This window comes from Carettochelys insculpta, chromosome 24 (assembly GCF_033958435.1).
Source record: "Carettochelys insculpta isolate YL-2023 chromosome 24, ASM3395843v1, whole genome shotgun sequence".
NCBI lineage: Eukaryota > Metazoa > Chordata > Testudines > Carettochelyidae > Carettochelys > Carettochelys insculpta.
In genome coordinates, this window is record NC_134160.1 from 11,134,553 (window position 1) to 11,153,512 (window position 18,960).

An 18,960-nucleotide genomic window follows, 5' to 3' on the forward strand; every position below is an offset into this window, starting at 1 on the left:
CCCTGAGAGCTTGATTTCATGCATGTGCAAAATCACACCCTGGAACATCGACCCTGAGCTGGTCAATTTTCTGCAGCAGTGTAGATTAAGCCTTGGGAATAGATTTTTCAAGACACTATGAATAGCAGATGCTGAACTGCCATTTGCAACTCTCCTCCTAGATCATCTGTTAGTAGGGTTGGTGGAAGAAACGGGTTTTGATGAGATAATTCCAACTGCACAAGGTTTAATCTTGACAACTAAGCCTTTTCAGTTTACACATGCTCTCACAGTGCCTGCTGCAAGATGTAGTGTGGGCATCTCATGTTTATTCTGTTCTATTGACTGGACTTCCCTGGTGAGCTTTTGGGCCTTGTCTACGTTACCGCATGCTGTCAACCTAAGTTAACCAGCTTCAGCTATGTGAATAAGGGAGGTGAATTCAGCATACTTGGGTTTGCGTACTGCAGTGTCTCCATCACAGTACGTCAACAGCTGATGCTCTCCTGTCAACTCCACTTACTCTTCTCATTCTGGTGGGGTACCAGAGTCGACAGGAGGGTGCTTGGCAGTTGATTATTGCATCTCAACCCTTGCTGGATCAACTGCTGCCCATTGATCCACCCCGTAGTGATGAGACACCCGGAGACAGGGAAGGCAGCATGCCTGGGAGGTGTAATCTGGCCACTGAGCCCAGCCTGTGGAGAACAGGTACATGAAGCAATCAATTGAACTACAGCTCACATTGAGGCACCACCACAACGTTCCTGAATCAAATATTTTAGGGTTTGGGTTTCGTTTTTCAAAGCCAAACCCATTCTGCCTGCAAAAAGCACCAGTTTTAGGTGGACTGTATCAGTTAAGCTAAAATCTGATTTTTCTGTCAAAACAGTTTTAATGAAAACTTTTGTGCTGCCCTGTCTTTTAGGAGGTAAGTGCAAAATAGGGGAGGGATACCTCAGTGGTTTGAGTATCAGCCTATTAAACCTAGGGTTGTGAGTTCAATCCTTAAATGGGCCATTTAGAGATCAGGGCCAAATAGATCCTAAAAAAAGGGACAGTGCTTGGTCTTACCAAGAGGGCAGGTGACTGGACTGACTACCCCTCCTGAAGTTCCTTTTCGTTCTGAGATGTCTATCTCCATATATTATACTATCAAAAAGAAACACATTTAAAAGCAAGCTGGAGGGGGCTTGGGGTTTTTTATGGCTTTTGTCAATTCTCCAGAGCCCTTTTCAACATTTCAAAACAAAAAAGCAGGAAACGAGCATTTTAAAAACTAACAAAATAATTTAAGTGGTGAGCTTTTGTGGGACAGACCCACTTCTTCAGACCATAGAGATACTAGAGCAGACAATATTTAAGGCATAGAGAACCAAAAACAGTGATCAAGGTTGATAACATTTTGTGACTTTGTGACTTTTCAACATTTGTGTGACTTGCCATGGGGAGAGGTGGGGAACTTGGACATATACTCAGTTTTCTCCTCTTATATGTTTACAGAAGTCCTGAGGGGGTTGTTTTGTTTTGTTTTGTTTTTAAACTGACAAGTTTTTCAACTGAAAAAAATATCAAGATTGTTACACCTTGTATTGCTGGTGTTCCAGTGCTCTAAGCCGCCTGAAAGCCCCTTGAAATTTGGAGAGTGATAGGGTAGTTCATGCCCAGGGACTAGTTGTGTGGCTTCCAATTAAGGAGGACACAAGTAAAGAAAACCACAATAGGGCAATAACATTTACCGTTTCTATGGTGCTTTCAATCTTTTGAGTTATGTGTAAACATTATTTTATCCCTGCCTGCAAGTTATCTCCCCCCACCCCCCCAAAAGCTAAGAAGATGGGTAGGTGAATTAGTTTGCTCAAAACTATCTGGAAAGTCAGCAGCAGAGATGGAAACAGAATGCAGGATCCTGACCAGTGTTTCCTGTAAGCTGAGTGGTTGGGCGGCTGCCCAGGAGAAATTCAGGTGCCGCCTACCTGATGAGCAGAGCTCCCCCAGAAGCTCACAGGCACAGGCATGTTTTTCTATTGGTGGTGTGTGCTGCACATACCTTGGTGCTCATAAAATTTATTCCACTGGTGCATGGAAAAAAAATTAGAGGGAACATCGCTCCTGAGTTTGGCTCCTTTGCTCTGACCCCTCCACAAGCATTCTCTTAAAATGCCCATCCCGCCTTTCAGTCTATAACATGGGTGCTACTCAATAGCACTTCTCTTGGTATAACTTGGGGGGGATAGGGATGAAAAAATCTACCCCATTGACCATCATAAGTTACACTGACCTCAGTGCAAATGTGGATGGCACTATATCAGTGGAAGAGTTTCTGTGCAGACGTAGCTATCGCCGCTTGCAGAGGCAGATCTATTATGCCTATGGGACAGCACTCTTCCATTGGCGCACAGCAGTGGTCTCTGTGCTGCTGCTCCACTGTAGTGATTCTAGTGTTGATTAATCAACAGAGTGGAAATTTCAAGGCACAAATGCTCCAACGTCTTTGGCATATCTGAAATTTCCACCCCCAGATTGAATAAGAGTTTAATAGCTTCTGGCTACTAGCCCACACTTCCTCCTCCAAAACAAGGTAATCACTAGTCCAACAGATTCAACATTCATAATTACACCTTGTAGCATTTGCTGGTTGTATTTCAAAGTTTTATGAACAGATTCTCCAAGTTATTTGGTAGAAAGTTGCAAGCCTTTGCAAGTCAGGTGCAAGCACTTGCAAACCATGGACAGGTGAGCCTCCTGCTAGCCTATCCTGCCCTAACAACAAAATGGAAAAAATTGTAGCCAGAGATACCCTTTACAGAAATGAACAAGGAAAGGAGGGGGGAAGAGCAGAATCCATCTGTAATAACCGAGCAAGGGAGGAGGCGCTGCTATCACCATTGATAGGTGTTTTGCGTCGCTTTGAATATGAGGCATGAATGAACTTCAGGGTTCTTCATGACAGAGAGAGTGTGTGTGTATGTATTATTATGTATATAATAGTGTGGCTTAGTGGCTAGTGCACTGGGGGTAGGATTCTTGAGACTAGTTCTATTACTGGCTCTACCACTAGTGTGCTGGGTGACCTTGGGTGAGTCACTTCTCCACCTCCATGTCTTCAGTTTTCTCATGTGTAAAACAAGGCCAATGACATTGTCTTCTTTTGTATAGCACTTGAGCTCATCTGCTGAAATGGGCTAGATTATTATTTACTTATAACGCTTTACATTTCGATACACAATGTCCTGACCATAACTCTAGGCACCCTGGCTGTTAGGTGGAATTGCAGCCTGTATGCGTGAATAAACATCTAGCAGCCTTTGCTCACAATAAAAGTAAATTAGCTCACCCAACTGGTAATTTCAGGGAGAAAACAAAACCCCTCTCATTCCTTGAACACTGCCTAAAAGTCCAAGCAAACAGATGGATTTTGCAACGTGCTCTGAAGGTCAGCAGGTTGGGGCTACTTTGCCTTTTTAACCTAGGATCTCAAAACATTTTACAAGCTTCAGTTAACTACGCTTTATAACTCATCCAGGAGGTAGGTAAACATTATCTTCGTTTTACAGGGTGGGAGAAGGAAGGCCAGAGAGGTGAGGAGATTTGCCTGAAGCCCACAAGATGAGACGTTGGAATGGAACCCCAGAGTCCTGGTTCCCAGTCCTGTCTACTCACCAGGTGTCTTGATGTCCATTGCTGCCTTTTGATCTGTAAGTCACTTCCTAGTAGCGTGCCACATGCCAGCGATGAACCCTAGTAACCCTGTGTTGGTGCCACACCCTTCTAGTGGTATTAGGGAACCTTTCATGTTGAACCCCAACCATTTCTTAGCCTAGGCTCCCTTTCTCAAAGGAAATCTCTCTCACTTCAGAGCATCCATGCAACAGGTGGAAGTTCTGCTGCATGAACAATGCCTTACCAACCTAGCAACCAGCAGTTACGCTTCCAAAGCACATGGCTGCTTCTCGCTTAAAGCCCCAACACAAGACTTGTCTATATTAGAGATTTTTCACTTGTGCAAAACCCTGTTTCTATCTGTAGACTGTCTCCAGGATGGGTTCCTGCAGGGGCAGCTGTATTAGAGTACAAGTTGAACCTCTCTCATCTGACTCCTTTGGGCCGGACCGATACCAAACGGATTTGCTGGACCATGGGAGATCAACATTGTCTAACATGTTACTCACGCTTCCACTGCTTACTAGGCTCTTAGCAGACATTCAGGGGTAAATTACAGGTAACTAAGCACATAACACTCAGTGGGACTACAGGAAACTTGGCCACACGTGATAAGTGGTCATTCGGCTAACTAGAATCACAGGTGTCACCAAATAAGAGAGTTCTGGATTAGAGAGGTTCAACCTGTAGTTATAAAGTAATAGAGAGGAAGCCGTGCTAGTCTATACACTATCAAAACGAAAAGCAGTCAAGTAGCACTTTAAAGACTAGCAAAATAGTTTATTAGGTGAGCTTTCGTGGGACAGACCCACTTCTTCAGACCAATATGGAGTCTGTTCTGGTCTGGCTATGGTCTGAAGAAGTGGGTCTGTCCCACGAAAGCTCATCACCTAATAAACTATTTTGCTAGTCTTTAAAGTGCTACTTGACTGCTTTTTGTTCTGTAGTTATAAAGTGTAAAATCCTGAATCCAGCTAAGCTCTAGAGCCCAATTTTCAAGTGTGCTGAGCACCTGCAGCTCCATTTGCCTGCAGTTGGAAATGGAAGTGCCAGGCATCTCGGGGTAATTGGTTTTAACTCAGGTCCATGCATGTTGTGCAGCATCCGGTGCTTTTGTAAAGCTGTATCTTTGCGGGCACTTCTGTTAATGGTTCCACTAACATGCCACACGAGTGCCGATCCTTCAGTCGTCTGTCCGGCTCTTCACTGCACCCTTGTCAATCCATTTTAAACTGTGGTCACCAGACCTCTGTGCCGAATTCCAGCCTCAGCAGTGCCGTAGACAGGCTGAAATCCCCATGCTGCACTGACTCGCTAGTCCCCTGTCTGTACAGCCAATGGTTGCATTAAGCCCGTTTTGCTTTGAGGCATGAGATTGTGGAGGAAAAGGGGAGACGTTACCCTGAGAGCGAGTGTTTCCCCACAGCAGCATGTGGGAGATCTGCTTCCCTGTTCTGTGCCACACAAAGAGAATGGCGAGTCCCAGGAGGCCCCTGAACTGTTTCTCCAGGGCCTCTTTTACCTGGGCAGCTGCAGCTTTGGCTCGGATCAGATTACCAGATAGACTGGCCAATAAGACAGCATCAGCCAGAGATCCTTTCGCAGCCTGCCCAGGCACTGCTTTGACTGCGGTCTGTCTGTTTGCTTTGTAGAACATGCAGCTCACCTCTTGCAGAGCTGAGGCACAACTGGGTCTCCTTAGCTGCACATCATAACCAGCTGCCTGATCACAGAATCCTAGGGCTAGAGGGGACCTCACAAGTCCAGCTCCCTGCTTCAAACTGAGTTCTTCCCGCACCAACAGACAACAGGGCTTTCGGATAAAGCAGCCTGATTCTAAATTAACCTAGGGCCTTCTTTCTGATCCAGCAAAACAGATAGGTGCTAGCATTTAAAAAGATGTCTCAATCCTTATCAAAGGGTCAGAAGGACTGACACATACCAAGTTGTCATACTGGAGTTGGGATAAGCTTTTTAGCACGTGTATAGTTTCTTTTCTTGTTTTTGGTATATTTCCTCTCTTGTACTTGCTCCTCAAGAATAAATGTGCTTTTGAAATTCCAGGGCCTGAAATCTGATGAGCAAAGAGCAGCTGGAGGGCCTACTGCAGCTTTCAAAACCCCTTGGAGGACAAAGGCCAGTGGCAGCATTGAGGAACCGCACTGGCTGAGTCTGGGGTTGTCCAGCACACTGCTGGCAGAGGAGCTACTGGGTATTTTCCCTGAGCCTTGGTTTTCTTAAGATCCCATTTGCTTCCCCATGGTCACAGGCCACAATGGCAGATGCTGATATGCTGCCTGCTAGAGATGCTTTGGAAGGTGCAGCTGCTGAGCCCTTGGGAAAGCCAAAAGTGGCAGCCCAGAAGGGTTTGGATACTGGAAGATGGGTGAGGCTGTGCAGCAGAGAGGGGACCAGCCAAGAAGCAGTGGGTGCCACTGCTGAATGGCATCCAAAGTGTGTGCCCTTCCCAGAATGCACCTGTGAAGGGAGAGACAGAACTTGCACCCTCTGGTCTCCACCAGATGTTGGTGCAACAAACACACACACACACACACACACACAAAGTTGGCCCTGTTGTGTCAGACTCAACAAGAAACCTGGTGACTATGTCTATATGGAGAATAAACTACCCTGCCCCACCCCTCATCCAGTGTGGCAAGTGTGCACATCATCAGTCGTTGTCCTGCTCAGTGAGTGCCCACCTGGTGCTTCACAGCAGAGGGCAAACAAAGAGAAGGGTGGGGGGGTGGCACAGGATGTGCATGTAAAGGGCCTGGGGCAGTGGCAGCTAAGGGTTATGACCTATTCACATGGGGCTGGGAGCTGGGAGGTTTTGCATCTTAAGCCCAGCTCTGGCAGTGACTTTCAGCCTCAGCTGTCGTGTCTCCCTCTGTAGCGTAGGATTGTGATGCCAGAGCAAGGGGCTTGTGTGGGGATGAATGAGTCAATGCTTTAGTGATGGGGCACAGGATTACAGACTTGTGCAGCCTGCCTGTTAGAGGCTGCGAAGTCCTGCTCGGGTCTTTGCCAAGCTAGTCAGCACTGCTGTAAAGCAAAGAGCAAACGACATGAGTCAGGCAAAGCTGCTGACTGCCCAAAGCAGCTGGTAAATGGGAGGAAGCAACACAAACAGCCCAGGAAAAGTGCTGAGATTGCAGGTGACTGACTTTATGCCTCTAATTGGCTGTGTACGGATCACCACAGGCTAAGGAGTGGTGGCAGGTGGGGGTGTCTGGTGCCACTCCTTATTGCAGAGTTTATGGCTTGAATGCACTGCAGACAGGCCTTGCTTCATCTATCCTGTCTCTCAGCTAAAGGTTGCGGGGCAGGGGGCTCTTGTGTAATCAGTTCTTCTTTGCAAGCAATCGCATGCACCGGGCCTGTCTTTTCAAGACTGAGCAGCTGCCTCTCCAGCAAGGCCAGAATCAGAGAGGTAGCCAGGTTAGTCTGTATCTTCAAACACAACAAGAAGTCCTGTGGCACCTTATAGACTAACAGATATTCTGGAGCATTAGCTTTCGTGGGAAAAGACCAGCTTTTTCAGGTGCACCAGTAAGGTCTCTCTTGGCATTTGCTTCAACACTTTGTGATGAGATGTTTTTGTCTCAAATATTTTGTGTGCTCTGGAAGTGTCACTGCTCAGTTCAATCACCAGTGTTCACCTTCATTTCCTGCCCTGCATGCTTGCAGAGAGGTTTTTGCACACTGCTGAGCAACGGCTGCATTCCGCCCCAGAAATGGTTGCACATCACTGCTGGGTGAAGTGAACGCTGGAAGGCTAGAATGTGCCTTAGTGAGCTGCGGGATAAAAGATGAGATGTAGACAGGATATGTTCCTGTGTGATGGACCCATTGAACTAATAACTCAGGCATGAAGACCTGAGTTCTTGTGCTGATCACTGAACTGTTCTATCTTTGTAAGTCACACCCGCTATTTCCGTGCCTCGGTTTCCCTTTTCCACCATTTGCTTGGCTTCGCTATTTATACTAAAAGGTCTTCAGGGGAGAGACACACACGGCACCAGGGAGGTCTGATCTTGTGGAAGGCTGGCTTGCACGCTCCTTGCAAAGAATGACAGTTTCACATTGGGGGGCTGAGTTTTGTAAACACACATCCGGCAAACAAATAAGTTTCACGCTGGAACAGGAGAGTGGGGCCTGGATTTCAGGATGCCTGGGAATGGCCCATGTGCTACCACGTGTCAGTGTGGATTACTGCACTGTGACCCAGTCAGGCACAGCCCAAACTGGCAGCTGAGCCAGTCCCCTGAGCAAGGCCCTGTGGCTGGGGCCCCAGGCACCACAGAGCTGCGGAACTGACCATCTTGTCCAGGGGAGGTTTGCCTGCCTGGGTCCTGCCCTGCAGCGAGATTGCTCTGCATTTCTCTGGCACCTTCCTGTGCCTGCTCAGACCTCCTCCTTTTGCAGGCAGTGGGGAGCTATCTTATCCAAGAGAGCATGGTTACTGTACCATCCTGACAAGGATACAGCAAGTGCTCGTCAAGTGGCTTGTGTGGAGGATGGGTAGCCCTGGCTCCATCCTCTCCCTTCGTGTCTTCTCTTCCTGTTGCTACCCCGAAGAGGTCTTCGCTGCAGGTGCCCAATGTGTGCATCCCTCTGCAGCCAAGAATCCCGTCACCTACCAAAGAGGTGCAGCCAGCTCTGGGGTGAAAAGCTGCAGCCAGAGCATAGAAAAACAGGCAGGGTAAAAATCTTCCAAACCCCTGAAAGAAAACTCCCTGGAGATCAGAAACCTCACAGGATCTGCGTTGTTGGGCAGGGCTGGGGGAACTTGGGTAATCAGGTATGCAGTGACTCCACTGATCAGCCCCATCTGATGGCATTTGAACCCCTGGATGCAGTGAATCTAGATGCTCTACATGTGCCAAGCTGCCCCACTGGCCTGTCAGCTAATAACCCACAGCTGCCCAGACCGTGGCATGTACCCCCACCACAGCCCACAGAGCCGCATGGCGTGTGGCACTCTGGTGGAGATTTAAAGGGTCTGGGGCTCTGGTTGCCACTGCTACCATAGTACCAACAGCCGTGGCCGGGAGCCCGGGGCCCCTTTGAAACACCAGGCTCCAGAGCAACTGCCCCTTTTGCCCCATTGGCAGGGCTGGTGAGAGGCGTTCGCTAGGCGGGACAGTACCACACAGGGGTGCTCAGGAAGGCACGTACTGAGGCTTGTCCCAACCTGTCTGGCCAGGAGAGCAGGACACACCATCAAAGAGTCAGGTTCTGAGTGTTAGGCACCTCCACACTGTGACCCACTGATGGGAGGCCAGGCCACTGTCTGCCACAGCAGCATGGGAGGTGAATCACCAAAACCAGGAGATTTGCAATGCTCCCCCTCACCTTTTCTATCCAGACGCAGATGTTTTTTCCAGCCATGCATAGAATAAATTTTATGTGCACCAAGGCATGTGCACCACCAGTAGAAACACAAAACCTACCTGTGGGCACTCTGCTAGTCAGCTGGGCAGCACTGGAATCTTCTGAGCAGCTGCACAAGGGCACAGCTAACGCAGGTTGAGAGGTCCCTTGCAGAGCTCTCAGGCTGGCTCTCTTGCCTCTTAGCTGGATTTTTGTGCCTGTCCCAATGTAAGAGCTAGCAGAGGAAGAAAACAAGAATGAGGGTCATTATCAGCTGGAAAGCATCTGCAGGCAATCTTGTCCAGCCTCCCGCAAACCAGCCCTGCTCTCATGCACTGCTTTGCATGTCCTCAGAGAAGCCTAGGATCTGTATCAGGTGGTGGCTCAGTGACAGAATAAATCTGCAGGACCAGCCCTGCTTTTCCTGATAAATTTGCTACTGGAGAGTGTGTGAGACTGTGCCACCACTTGTTTATGGAAATATGTTTAGAATATGACTATGCATAACTCAGATCTGCTTTATGCAAAACAGGGCAAGCAACCTGTAGTTCAAGAGCCTGTACATGTGTATATTCTCTTTGTGAGCATGTGTCAGTCTGGCATGTGAAGATAGAAAGATGAAGTGTAAACCTGCTAATTAATTTAGAATTTCTAGGAGAGCCATTAGTGATGCTAATGACAATGATCTGGGAATGGCTTTGTTTTTCCTGTAAATCCAGTCCTACAAAGACATAAGACCGTAACACCTGATGCTAGAGTCCATCTTGAATCTGTTGCATCTGATGAAGCGGGTCTTTGCCCATGAAAGCTTATGCTCCAAAATATCTGTTAGTCCATAAGGTGCCACAGGACTTTTTGTTGTTCATCTTGAATCTGGTATTTTTCCATGGGGATAGGGAGGCTTAAACAAAGGGTCCTCACCCTGGGGAAATTGTGTTTAAGGTGCGTCTAACAAAGCCGGTCTTTGCCCACGAAAGCTTATGCTCCAAAATATCTGTTAGTCTATAAGGTGCCCCAGGATCTCTCGGTATTTTTGTGTGTCGCAGCCCTGTCGGAAAAGGACTGCTGTGCAGATGTAGCCTGAGTGATCAGGAGGAATAAACCATTTTCAAATGGGATTCGGTGTTCTAAGCAGCTGCAGTAGCAGGGGAGAAGGCTCTTGAACCAAGAAGATCCAAGTATGAAACGTTGGGGGTGTGGTATGAGAAGGACCAAGTGGAGGACAGACAGGCTATAGGTCCACAGAGCAAAGTAAGGCCAAGATCCTGCTCTTTCATCCTGTTTACACTGGTCTAACGCTACTGATTTCAGTGGAGTTACTCCTGATTTACACCAGCTTAAGTGAGAGCAGAGCCAGGCTCCAGCCTGAATGGTTAAATTAGAGCAAATCCACGGTTTGTGACCCTGAATAGCAGCAGCCCTTGCGTCTGCAGGTGGGCATGGCAACATATCTCTTCGTGATCAGGTACAATGCAGCGCTGGGTGCTTTCAAGCACAGGGAGCCAGCGGCAGTGGGCCTATCTCCTCCTCCTTCCTCGTGCACCTTGTGTCTAGGGAACAGGGTGGTTTAGCAGCCTAAGCCTTAGGCTTACTCTACCCAGACTTCCTGGAGCCAAAGGTTCAAACCTCATCTGGATCACATCAGCCTGTCTGTGCACATGTGGCAGCTAAACAGCATTTTGGGTGACTTCCCATGGGGTGGCTGTTGGCAGTGAGTTATTAAAACCCTCTCTGCGAGGACATTGAGTAGTGGGTTTGTCCAACCATCCCGTTAGCAAATCTGTGCCTTGTGCAGCGCTTTAGGACTCTACCCCAGGAACTACCCTGTCAGGAGATCCCACAGCACCGTCTACCAGAGGCTCTCAGCTTTGCAAGCATGCATGAAAGAAGCATCACAGCCCATTCTGCTCTGTGCAGCAAAGAGTTCCAACCCCCATTTCACAGATGGGGAAACTGAGTCGGAGAAAGAGAAGTGACTTGCACAAGGCCATACCGTGCAGCAGTAGCAGAATCAGGTATGGCACTCAGGAGTCCTGTTCTCCAGTCACTAAACCACACATCCTCCTTCTGAGGTGTGTTGGGAGCTGGGAAGTTACTGAAGGAGGGAGGGTGTTCTGCTTGCCAGGGAAGACTATGTGACAGAGACCCAGACAGGCAAGTCATTGGGCTGCTTAGGGGAGGGAGAAAGCTTTGGGAGCCAGCCAAAGGGGGGACTTGCCTTTCTGCCCCATGGTAACAGCTCCTGGGGCCTAGGATGTTGTGAGGGATAATAATGGAGATGCACACGCTCATTAACCAGCCTAAAAGGGGAAGCAGCTCTGGGGACAGACTGCAGCCCAACCTGCTGCTGCTTGGGGCTTTGTCCAAGTCGCCGGGTGCACAAGAGGCCCTAGCATTCAGCCTCAGTGTTAATTGCCTCAGCGACCTCCAAAGGCCAGCTGCTGCTCAAGGCATCTGTCACTCCTGGGCTCCTGACAAACAGCCGCGCTGGTCAGACTGCCCACACCAGGCACCATCTAGGACCCTGCACTGGGGGTGGTGAGCCTGGTGAAGCTCCTCCAGCCCTTTACTTCTGCTGCCTGTACAGCGTTGTACTGGGGTGGAGGGGCCAAATAATGGCAGAGGATCGCTGTGAGCGGGAGGTAAGGCTCCAAGGGGAGAGACTGGCTTGAGTGCCAGTAGAGCTCGCTCCTCTCACGCACCCTCCGTCCAGGCTTGGCAGGGGCTGGCTAGCAGGAAGCCGGCCCAGAGAGCTGCAAGGGTACAGGCTCTGCGGAGCACAGTGTGGTGAGATGGATCTACTCTCCCTTGCGGCAACCTCATGCTGCTGCCTCCTGATCTACCCTGGGTATGAGGGGAGCTGATTCTGCCCTGCCACCCCATGTCACCATTCATGCTGGTGAAAACTGTGCGCGCCATGGGAGCAGGTGATGAGCTTTACACCCTCTCTCCCCAGGTGTAAATGAGGAGGCAGGATGTCAAGCTGCGGTAAAACAATTTCCAGCTGTGCAATTTGCTCCTGGATCGACGTTTTGGGTGCATCGGTGTCTGAAGATATGGAGCCATGCTGTGGAGTTTGCATTTGAATTCCAAGCTGGAAGCAAATTTTGCCAAAGTTTGGCCTGTTCAGAGATACATCAGTTCTGATTTGGGACGGAGAGCGAAGTCCAAGCTGGGGGATCTGGAGCCCTAGTTCTGCTTTGGAACCATTATCGCGACAGGCCCATCCTTCCCCAGAACTCAGGAGGTGGCTCTGGGACTTGTCTCCATCTCGAAGCAAATCAAAAAGGTGAAAAAAATTGCTTTTAAGAAAAGCAAATTCAAAAGGCGCTTGGCCCCTCCCAGTTTGGTCTCTCCAGAGTTTTAATCTGGGGATCAGTGGTGTCCAAAAATAATTTACCGGCACACCACTGCCCTCCCCCCCAGCAAGGCCTACCCTGCTTCCCACATTACTCACTGGAGCCATGGGGCACAAGTCGCCCCAAGCCACCACACGGTGTGACCCACCCCTGTGAACTGCTGTGGAACCCGAGCCTCCCAAGCTGCTGCACATCGTGATCTGCCCCCCATCAAGCTGCCGCGCAGTGCGAGCCACCCAAGCCCCTTGAGCTGCCACATGGCGTGAGCCACCCGAGCCACCATGCCGCCCCCCAAACTGCCCCAGCTCCCACGCCGCACAAACTGCTGGGGCCATCTGGTGGGGCGCGTGCACCGGAGCGGCTGGAGGGCCACCCCACATATACGGCTCTCTTGAGCCACATTCACAACAAAATGCTGCCCTGTTCGCCACACGTGAAATGAGGAGAATATGGGACACTGTGGGACTAGAGTAACATGGGAAAAGTCAGACCCAATGAGTTTACACAAGCAAGAAGAATCTGGCCTCCCTGACTGCACTGGTCAAGTGGTTAAGGAATCCATGCTAGACTTTGCTACAATGACTTGAGTCGGGGGGTAGCCGCATTAGTCTGTAATGTCACCAAAAAAAAAAAACAAAAAAAAAAAAAAAAAACCAAACCCTGCTGATTACTTTCAATAAATGGTGAACGTCTAGAAGCCCAAAAATGAGCAACTCGTGTCTAAATAGCAAGCGACATGTGATCTTGAAATGTTGGATAATTACTCCCCCCTTAATATGTGCAGCACATTGTGGGATGCGAGACTGAATCTCTGTTTTGAGCATGTTGCTAATAAAGTCTTGATTTTGAAAACGAAAAGGAAACTTGCGGCATTCCGGCTGTGAAGGGCAACACACATTTTAAGAGAGAAAACTGAAATTAAACATGAAATAAAATTGGCATAACTAAAGTGGGGTTGGAATGGCTTTAAAAAGAGAGGAAAATCAAAGATGAAAACAGAGAATTTCAAATTGAATGGCCCCAACCCTTTGCATTCATATCGAGTTCAGCTGAGCTCCGTTTATGTCCCACTTGCAATGAGAAATTCACCAGCAACAAAAAAATGCAACCTCAACAGAATATGCAAAAGGTCTGCAAATGTCCTGCAGTAAATACATCTCACATTACAAATCACTGTGTGCATAGTTCTTAACACCGGGGATACAAAAAATATGGTTTGACTTTATTTATTAAGGACCATCTTGTATTCACCTGCACTGAGGCTCTTGAATTACTGAGATTTTTACTAAATTTGAAAAAAAAGTGGTTCTTCTTGCTATTTTGGTTGCTGACCCCTGCCCGAAGGGTAGGCATACCACCAGTTGAGAAACATGGTCCTAAGGTAATCTGAGGTCTTGAAATAAAGGCCATTCAGCCTTTCCAGATGACTGTACCCTTTTCAGGAGTCAGATTTATTTTGCATAGCATGAAGTTACACCTCACTTAAAAACTTACTTACAAAAACATGTAAACATATCACACAAGACGACGACTGAAAACTTGCTGACTTTCTACCGTCTTATCATCTAATAAATGAATTGGAACAGAACTATTGTACTTAATTCAGCATATAGCATAGGAAGCAGTAGAAACAAGTCATTGTCTGAATGAACTTTTAGATGGGACTGACTTTACTTGTGTTTTCATGTAGCCTGTTGTAAAACTAGGCAAATATGTAGATGAGTTGATGCACCCCCTGGAAGACCTCGGTGCACCCCCACAAGTACTCGTATCACTGGTTGATAAACACTGCTGTAGCACCTTAAAAAACAACAATTTTATTTATTAGGTAATGAGCTTTCGTGGGTCAGACCTGAGGAAGTAGGTCTTATCCACGAAAGCTCCTTATCCAAAAAATAAAACTGTTAGCCTTTCAGGTGCTTCAGGACTGCTTGTTTTTTAACACTGGCTTGAGTTGCCGCATCCACCGGTCTGTGGGGAGATAGCAGGCAAAGTGGGGTCTCTGCACAGAAAGGCAGATGAAGGACACAGAACGCTGCAAAGCCAGTTTTGCGGTAAAGCTGCAATCGCAAAATGCTGCTAAAAATAACATGAGTTCCGTGGGGTTGTTATCTATCAGCCACAGGGACAAAATCAGTTTGACTGTGTAAGATGCAACTGCAAGCTTCCTCTTTTCCCTTTGTTGTGCTTCTTGCAGGGACTGGCTGAGCTGCCTGCATTCTCAACCAACACGCTCTGCCAGCCCTGCCTCAGCTGCATATCCATTGGCAAGGTAGAAGGACATTTTCACCTAACTGGCAGGCGCTGGAGATTGGAGCCAGAGGAGGCTGTTGCCAGGCAAACACAGACCTGTTTGCGCAGCTACTTCTGTTTTCTGGACTTTGCCATGTGCAGCCCTTGACGCCAAAGCAGATTGTTCTCGGCACTATTGTCCGGGCTCTTTCTTTGGCAGAAATGTGGTGTTTGTTATTCAAATCCCCGGGGGTGGAAATGAATGGGGCTTGCACCAGGGTGGCAGAAAGCAGAATTTGGCACGGCACTTTCTGATCAATTAGTCAATGAAATAACAGACCCACTTTGTTGCCATTCCTACTGCTGCCTCTTGTCTGGCCTTCTGTGCTGCTTATGAAAATCTGTGTGTTAACGTAGGGATGATAAGCCATGTTGAAACCAGATATAAAGGACCAGGAAGAGAGAGTGAGTTCTACCCTGTCTCCAGGACACATCAAACATACAGTTCAATGACTGGGTCACAGAATAGCAGAAGAAGCTACAGGGGCTTTCAGCTCCCCCTTTTATTCCAGTCCTGGGTTCCCCTCTTCCACTTTGCTACTACCAGTGTTCCCTGTAAGCTGAGCACTTGGGCGGCTGCCCAGAGAGATTCAGAAGCCACCCAGCTGGTTAGCAGAGCACCCACAGCAGGCAGCCTGTGTTTCTCCTGGTGGTGCACATCACACACGCCTGGGTGCACATGACAAAATTTATTCTGCCCATGGATGGAAAAAAAAATGGAACCCTGGCTACTACCTCATAATCCTTATTGGTTGTAAAACCCCACAACGACTGGTCCATTATCTCCCTGAACATCAGTTATGCTGACAAAACACTATTCTGGGGGTGTAGCTGCACCTACAATGAGCATTTTGTCAGCATAACTAGGTGGTCTCTAACAGCCTACTCCAATAAGGTGGGTCTTACCCATGAAAGCTCATATATTTGTTAGTCTTTGAGGTGCTACTGGACTACTTGTTATTTGTGAAGCTACAGACCTACCCAACAACCACTCTGCAGCTAGGTGTATTTTTTTCACACCCTAGTCTGATGAAGCGATACCCTGTACGCGTGAAATGTAGACGAAGCCTTAGTCCAGGCTGGAGGAAACTGATGAGAGAGAATAATCAAACCCAGTATATGTGATTGTTTCTCTCCTTGTGGACCTTGAGTTCCTTTCATAGAAAATGGCCTGCCCATGCATTGCCTTATGCTGACATTTACACACACGCAAAAGTGAATGGAACACTACTGTTCTACTGCCATAGCATTTCACACCGGCTTTGCACTAGTGCAAATAACAGCAGTGAATGAGCGCAGGACACCTATGTGCAGACGTTCAGAAATCCCTCAGGGGGAATTCTCTGAGCCCTTTGAGCCTGCAGCGAACAGATGTTCATTAAACAGGGTAATCTCTAAACACCCATCATTGCCTCTTTACTCCCATGTTGTTTTTCTCCTGATTGGTTGTTTTGCACCATCCAAGAAAAACACAGTTAAAAAAATGTATTGCTTAAGCTCTTAGCTGGCCACACCCAAAAAGCCAGTCACGGAATTCAGACTAGAACATGGCTTCTTTGTGACTTCCACAAAATTTCTGACCCTGAATGTAGCTGAATTACATCTGTGCATGACAGAGAGGGAGTCAGGCCCTTAATGTTTGTTTAACGTTATCTCCTTTATTTAATTAGGGTTTGTTTTGATTTTTGTACTCTCTCTGCTTGGCAGGTTTACTTGGGAAAGACTGAGGTTTCTTTTATTAGCCTTTAACATGTGAGCTTCAAGTTATTGTTATCTTTTAGACCGGTGTTTCCTAAAGTGTAGTACTTGTACCACTGGTGGAACACCAAAGGATTTCAAGAGGTATGCGGCAGAAAATAAATAACTAAAAATCAGGAGATAAGCACTGGGATGGCACTGAGAGAGGGGATACACCAATAAGGCCCAAGTCCTGAAAGAGATACACAAATGTTTTAAGTTTGGGAAACACTTGGTCAGATCAACGGTCCATCTAGCCCAGTATGCTATCTTCCAACAGTGGCCAATGCCAGATGCCCCAGAAGGAGTGAATAAAACAGGCAAACATTGAGCGATCCCTCTCCTGTCATCTATTTCCAGGCTCTGACAAAGAGACACTATTCCTATCCATCCTGCCTAATAAGTACAGATGGACGACCTAATCTCCATTTATTTATCTAGTTCTTTTTTCAACCCTGATAAAGTCCTCGGCTACCTCTACACTAGAGCGATCTGTAGGCAGAAGTTGCTGTCCGAAGTTCTGACAAAACTTCTGTCGACAGATTGTGTCCAGACACAAAAGTGGATCGCTCTGTCAACCTGCTCCGTCGACAAAGAGTGGCCAGACTGCCCAGCCGCTCTCTCAACAGAACGGCCGACCAGAAGCACAGCAAACAGGGCTGCCTGGTGACCCGTACGCCCTGTCGGTCAACAGTGGGCCCCCCTGGAGTGTCCACATGGCTTTTTTGTTGACAAATTCTGTTGAGAAAGACGTTCGGCCTCGTGGGGGAGGGGAAGAAGGCTGTCAGCAAAAGTGTTGACAGAACACATTTTTAGTATGGACACTCTGCAGGTTTTGTCAACAAAATGCCTGTTTTGTTGACAAAACCCTCTAGTGTAGATGTAGCCCTGGTGCTCACAACATCCTCTGGCGAGGAGTTCCACAGGTTGTGTGGTGTGTGAAGAAAAACTTATTTTTGTCTGTTTTAAACCTGCTAATTATTAATTTCATTTGGTGACCTCTAGTTCTTATGATAGGGAACTAATAAATAACTTTTCCTTATTCACTTTCTCCATACCTATCATGATTTTATAGACCTCTATCATATCCCCCCTTACTCCCCTCTTTTCTAATCTGAAAAGTCCCAGGCTTTTAAATCTCTCTTCACATGACACTCCTTCCAAATCCCTAATCTTTTTTGTTGCCATTTTCTGACCTTATTCCATGCCAATATATCTCTTTGGAGGCAAGGCAACCACATCTATACACAGTGTTTGAGATGACCATGGATTTACACAGAGGGAATAAGATATTCTTTGTTTTATTCTCTATTTCTTTTTAATGATTCCTAGCATTCTGTTTGCCTCCTTGCTGCAGCACATTGAGTGGATGTTTTCCGATAACTATCCACAATGACTCCAAGATCCCTCTCTTGAGTGGATCGATCCATTGATTGGGGCGTAAGGGTGCTCAAAGTGCAGGAATGGTGAGAAGGGGTCACAGACCAAGCCATAAAAAGATATACCTATCCCTCGATTTGTGAACTTCCAATTTACAAATTTTTGCTACAATGACCCATATACATTTATACCTATTTTTCAATTTACAAACACTTTTTTTGCTACAACGAAGAACCAACCTTCATCCGAACATCCACCATACAGCCAGGGCTCCGAGGACAGCTCCATTTTTGATTTATGAATTTTCATCTTACGAACAGTTTTCGTTAAACAAATTACATTTGTCATTCGAGGGGTAGGTGTATTTAAAAATGAATTCACGTCACTGAGGTGTGCAAGTCAAGCAATTTTACCAACTCTTCTCCCGGATTTAGTGTTCTCCTACCTTTATCCTTAGCCTGAACAGAGATCTCAGCTGAGTTATGCATTACAAGGGCAATTTCTCCACCTTTGATATTTGCAGGAATGAGAAACGTCCACCTTAATTTGCTTCGTTATCTGGTCCTACTAGCTACCAGTCACTTCCTTCGCTCCCCACTCCTTGCTATATAAACACTGGATTCTGTATTTCCACTCTAAATCCCACCTGATGACGTGGGTTTTACCCATGAAAGCTAATACATTTGCTAATCTCTAAAGTGCCACAGGACTGCTTGTGATTTATGATGTTACAGACTAGGCTACCCCTCTAAGATTTTTCTCCCAGGTTAGGACCCTGCACACACACATATATGCAATTATCCCACAGCACTTTAAGTTCAGTATGTAGATCGATTTGGATCTCAAAGACATGCAAGCACCTTTTCAGCAGGACATTTCAGATACAGTTTGAGTGGCAAGGGCTTTTATTTTTTCCTTTGTCCTTCATCCACTCTAACCCTCCGCCAAGGAGGAGCAAGTTCTATCTCAGTTTGTTCCTCCACAAAGATGAAGAAAGAAAGAAAGAAAGTGGGTGTTTCCCACAAAAGCTCATTACCTAATAAATAAAACTGTCGGTCTCTAAGGTGATACAGGACCGCTCGCTTTGTTTTACTACAGTCCAGTATCCAGACGGGTACCCAGAAGCCACCTGCTACAAGACAGGCCTCACACAGAAAACAAGAGAACACCACTG

General features: G+C 47.2%; 1 long non-coding RNA gene across 1 annotated transcript; it reads left to right on the forward strand.

The window, feature by feature from the left end:
• Positions 1-3,553: 3,553 nt before the first annotated feature.
• On the forward strand, positions 3,554-12,042 carry LOC142001235 (uncharacterized). The gene is made up of 3 exons (XR_012642420.1): positions 3,554-3,677; positions 5,707-5,854; positions 11,975-12,042. It is a non-coding gene; the product is annotated as an uncharacterized LOC142001235 (long non-coding RNA).
• The last annotated feature ends 6,918 nt before the right edge of the window (positions 12,043-18,960 follow it).